This window comes from Triticum aestivum, chromosome 5D (assembly GCF_018294505.1).
Source record: "Triticum aestivum cultivar Chinese Spring chromosome 5D, IWGSC CS RefSeq v2.1, whole genome shotgun sequence".
Classification (NCBI taxonomy): domain Eukaryota; kingdom Viridiplantae; phylum Streptophyta; class Magnoliopsida; order Poales; family Poaceae; genus Triticum; species Triticum aestivum.
In genome coordinates, this window is record NC_057808.1 from 343,610,994 (window position 1) to 343,616,625 (window position 5,632).

Genomic DNA, 5,632 nt, shown 5'->3' on the forward strand with positions numbered 1-5,632 from the left:
GTCGGGATGTGGATAGGTGGGCGGCGGGTAGCCGGATCCACCCACACTAGCGCAACGACGAAGGGATCGGAGGACCTCCCGCGCCGGCGCTCGGCCAGAGATAACGGTGCGTCCGGCAGTGGGTCTCCTCCCTCGCTGTCGACGACGGCCTAAACGCTTCCCCTCCTCCCCTTCACCGGCCGAGGGGGATACGTCCGGATCTGTAACCAGCGGTGACGATAGAAAGACGGTGCTACGCTCTCTTGTTTAGATCTGGAGAGGATGAGAGTGTGTGAATAGAGCAACCCTAGCAAGCAAGCGTGGAGGCTCCGGCCTATATATATACGTATAGTGGGGTAGTTTTCCTTTTTCACTCCATCAAAACAATCGTTTAAAATTGTGTACGTGCCAGGTCGCCGTTTTTTTAGTTGTTGATTGTGTTTTGAGATAGATACCCGCTTATTCCAAGTGGTGTTATGGTGTGCCAGGTCGCACTTTGTATCGTTCAAGTCTGGTACTAGACACTTCATTAAATGAACAACCACCGCCTCCTAAAATTTGTGAACAAGCCCACGGCTAAAATTATAGGAAACATGGGCTGCCCCAACATGCATTATTATTTATATTTTCTATGTGGGAGTATCCTCAAAACAAAATGTGAGAGTACAATTTTTATAGGGCCCCTTTGCAATTTGTGCTAAATTTTGACCAAAGATTTAACTTACAAAATGTTAGTGCATGTTAACAAAAATTATATCCTTTGATTCGTATTTGAACATAGTTTTCTATGATGTAATTTTTTGTGACATGCATGAACATTTGGTTAGTTAAATTTATAGTCACAATTTGGCACACATTATCCAACCAGGACGGAGCTCCTCGTCTGTCGTCCAAACTACTACTGTACAGTATATGACTAGCCGCTCTATCTACATGCGGGACATCAAAGCATCCAGGCCCGCGTGCCATCCACCAAATCACAGCGAGGTGCTACAGTCGAGACTCATCGGCCACCCCGGTGTGGCCGTCATGACCCGTCATATCACAAAACCCACACCTTTACCAACAGTGGTAAAGTGGCCTCGAAGTTGGACTGGACGAAGCAACCATCATTTCACTAGAACGCTTGTTGAAACCCTTTCTCCCCTTTCTTGAAGATAACCTCACTCCAGGCTACTCACTTCTACCATTTTTCTTCTGTACCGACGAAGGAAAGGTGGGCGAATCACTGATGCTACTGTATTTTCATTCCAAGGATCTTCTTTTTGCGAAGCACCGACGGATTCTCACAGCCTATTCTTTTCCCCTTTTCATTGCGATTGTGGTTTCCTTTCGATTGCTTTTTGTTTGTCAGTTCATTGATGGATCCTGGAGCACTAGGCAAAGTGTTGCCCGTGGAAAACCCACTCGAGACAGAGATCTCCAGGAAGCGAGCACCGACCAACGAGTTGGTCATGTTGGCGGGCCAACCCATGGAGACGAAGAACTCCAAGAAACAAGCACTGGCCAAAGAGTTGACGATGTTGGCGGATGAACTCCTCAAAGAAAGCTGGAAGAACAGCAAGGGCCCCACCATGCCTACCCCAGAAACTCTAATGGCCACCTATGAGAGGCTCAAGACCGAGTTTGAGGAGATAGTCACCGTTGAGAAGCAGTATTTCCCTGGCGAGGCGATGCCCCCATTGAGGATGAGGAGATGGCCCCCAGAGGGATGGGATCCCCCGGTGAGCTGCACAAGGTAAAAAATAATGGCTTACCATAGTTGTTGTTTTTGATTATTTGCGATGTGCTTGCTAATATATTAGGGTTGTGCAGGTGCCGGTGGACGTCCTTCATGATTCCGATGTCGCGGTCCGTCCTATGGACAACGCCCCAGAGATCGTTTTCGATGTCGCGGTCCGTCCTGTGGACATCGCCCTGGAGATCGATTCTGATGCCGCTGTCCATCTTGTGGACATTGCCCCAGAGATCGATTCTGGTGTTGCGGTCTGTCTTGTGGACATCGCCTCGGAGATCGATTCCGATGCCGCTGTCCATCCTGTGGACATCGCCCCAGAGATCGATTCCGATGTCGCGGTCCGTCCTGTGGACATCGCCCCAGAGATCGATTCACATGCCGTTGTCCATGATGTGGTCATTGCCTGAGAGATAGATGACAAGAAATAGTTGGTCGCGCTAATCCTTCAGGGTAGTTTGCATTGTGTTTAGTTACCATAATGATGCGTGTTATCAAACCATCTTAGGGCTAGTGCACTGTCTTGTGTGGGCGGTACTTGCTACTTTTGTTTGATAGTGAATCATGCGAACCCTTTCCGAGTTATGGAAACAGATGTATCCTCACCAGCTTTTGATGTAATATATGGCATGCTTAGATGTAAGTTTGAACTGTTTATCATATCAGCAGGGCTTGTTTGATGATTCTTGGTGTTAGTAGGCTAGCTACTGTGCGAGCTATAGTACTTGCAAAACACTCACCGAAGAGAAACGTTGGGGCTGATCAGCTCGTGGTACGCTTATAGGTCTGATCCGTCGTCGATCGGCCAATAGCCCAAGCTCCTAAAATTGTAGGTTTAGCAATCGATCAGACAATAGTCGACATGGATACATTCAGGCCTCATTTGGTTCATAGGGTAGGAAAATCGTAGCAAAAGGAAAGTCATAGGAAATGAGATGACATGTATCTTAAATCCTATGAGTAGGAATAGGAAAGGAGATGCCCTTTGATTCACATCATTGGATTTTGTCCATTGAGTCTAGGCTAATGTTTATTTTGCTATGAAATGTGGAAGATAGGAAGAATTCCTCCATAGGAATATGATTCCATTCCTATAAACCAAAGGGCTCTACAGAAATTTTTCCTATAGAAATCCTATCCTATGAAATTCCTACAAGATTCCTCTAAACCAAAGGAGGCCTCACATTAATAGCCAGCAAAATTGGCACGTACCTGTAACATGCGTGAATGTGTAATTTTTATGTTGGAAGCGTGAATGTGTAGTGACGTCGTACTTTCGGAGTGGCTACAGAGTGTGTACGTGTGCTAGAGGGGTTGTGGGATGGAGAGAGATCTAGAGAGAGAGAGAGAGAAAGACCCTTTTTCTACTCCTAATCGTTAGATTGACAAAGGATATTTTTTGAGAACACAAAATCAGAGCAGTACAAAGACGTACTCCCTCCGTTCCAAAATAGATGACTCAACTTTGTACTAACTTTGAAACGGAGGGAGTACAAATCCTAGGCGGGCTAGTTTGGCCTAGCGGGTTTCAGTGATAGGATGTGCTACAGTGTCGTCCAGTCTTCGCGTGTGGTAGCAGTATTGCGGGTATAGTAAGTTTTCTTGAAGAGGCAAAATTCAATGAATTCATGATGGTTCCTTCGTCCGACCAACTTACAGTGCGAAAGGTTGGGCCTGCGCTATGACCGGGTGGACCAGGATAATTTTGTGAATGGCAGGTGGACCAGGATGGTCGACGTCCCACATGTTGGCGAATGAAAGTATTCTTTCTGATATAGAGGACGAGCAACGAGTATTCATTGTTTATTTTTTATGAAAGCTATTGTCTCCTCTATTATGACGGAGGAGTGTGAAACATGGCAGCCTAGTGAACTTGGCATGTGCACAACTCCCTCCTTCCTCATGTACTACCATAGTGTTGACTATACGATTGGCTATAAGGTTACAACTTTTTTTCACTTTCTCTCTATCTATTTCCTCTCAAATGTTTTACCATTCTTTTTTTAGACACAATTGTTTTTTATACCGCTTTTATTAGAATTAGTTTTTATACCTAGGAGCACGTGTAGAGACGGGCTCTTGCAAACCCACTCCTTGACTTTGTCAATGCCTCTCTCTCCTCCACATAAGCGGGCTTATAGCCCAGTATTTTACTAGTACTACTTGCAATGAATGCGGGCAGCTGGCGTCTGAGGGGGGAGCGCGTGCGGGAGGGGGGAGGGGTTTTCTGGTGGGCCAGGGCAGTCAGAAGCGGGCTTGGAAGCGATACGGACTCCCGCATGGCCCACCTCACATTATCACCACATATTTCTTGGAGTCCGTGCGTGGCGGGCGAGCGATCTCTTCTCCCTCCTCCGTCTCTCTTTTCTCAGCCGACGCCTGCCGAGCGATTAGATTTCGGCTATCGACGGTTTATTCAATTACAGTCCCGCATGTCATTAAAATGCAAGATAACGCGTGTCCCCTCTGGTGAGCGGCGTGTGAGCCAGACTGTCGGGGGTGCGACGCGTACGAGTCGTAAGTGTGCCGCCTTTTCCTTTTGAACTTGCAAAGCGTAACATTTTCATGCGGTCGATAGATAGAAATCCAGGACAAAATGATGAGGGCGGGGCTTTCCCGCGCGTTAGGCACGCTAGTTTGAGTGATATGACGTGCTACAGTGCCGTCCACTTGCTCCATTTTTATGTAAGCAAGAGTCTACACTCTTACGTGGGAGGAGTGCGAAACACGGCGGATCTGATTTTGAACAAGGGATAACTGTTCCCTGCGAAATAATGGAGCACTGTTAGCGATTATAGCATGATAGTTAGGGCATCTCCAGCGCTAGCCCACAAATTTACACCGGCATATGTATGAGGACACTGATGCAGAGGATGCCATCAAATGCTGCCCGCATACCTTTCAACAACTATATGAACTAACCGGACGAAATTCGTGCAAACAAAGCAAATTTCAAACTAACCGGATGAAATTAATTACATTTCGAAAACTTTTCCTATAAACTGGACGAAATTTATTACATATTTTGCACAAACCATACTAAAACCTACGGTAAACCTAATCTAAATGATCGCCGGTGCCCGACCACCGTGTCCGGCCATGAGCCTCGAGAATGCCGGCCATTGCCTTTGCCTCCTCATCCGCCTTGGCTTTGTCCAGCTCCGCCTCGATTACCTCCTCCTCCGGAGCACAAGGTTCTGAAGATTTCCGCCTCCACGTCACCGTCAAGCGGCTAATCGGCTACCGATGTTTACCCCACCAAGCCTGGCATCGACTGAGTGGAGGAGCGGTGGCCTTCCTGGGACCAAAGCGGTGGTGACCAACCATGTACTACTCTTCCTCACTGCTGGCTGCGCTCGCGCACGCACGCCGGCTTTGTGGTCGTGGCGGCGGAGGGCGGCCGGGGGGAGCCGGCGATCTCCTTCGTCTGCTCCTGCAACAGTATGTCCAAGAGAGCTTTGGAGCGCGCCCGGAGCGGAGCTGCCGATGTCCTTCATCTGCTCCTGCGACAGTAAATGCAAGAGAGCTTTGGAGCGCAAGGAGGCCATGGTTGGAGTGGTGCCGACAGAAGGAAGGGACCGGAGGAGAATGAGTGTGGGTCTTTGGCTATGTGGGCAGCGGATGGAAGGATGGCCATGGTGTCGTTAACGCGGAGCAGACGCTTGCACCGGGATGCCACGCGGGTGGCGCTCTCTCGGCCGTCGCGCTGCTGCAATGCCTGCGCCAGTGAGAGGTCGCGTCGGGCGTGAATGTGGACGCTGCTTCAATGACTTAACTGCACGTGCAGTTGGGTCACTGACATGTGGGCCCAACAGGCATCTGGCCCACATGTTAGTGACACACGAACTGCACCTGCAGTTAAGTCCCGTGAATGCGGCATTGACGTTCTGGAGAGACGGTGACCGTTTCAGGCAGGAA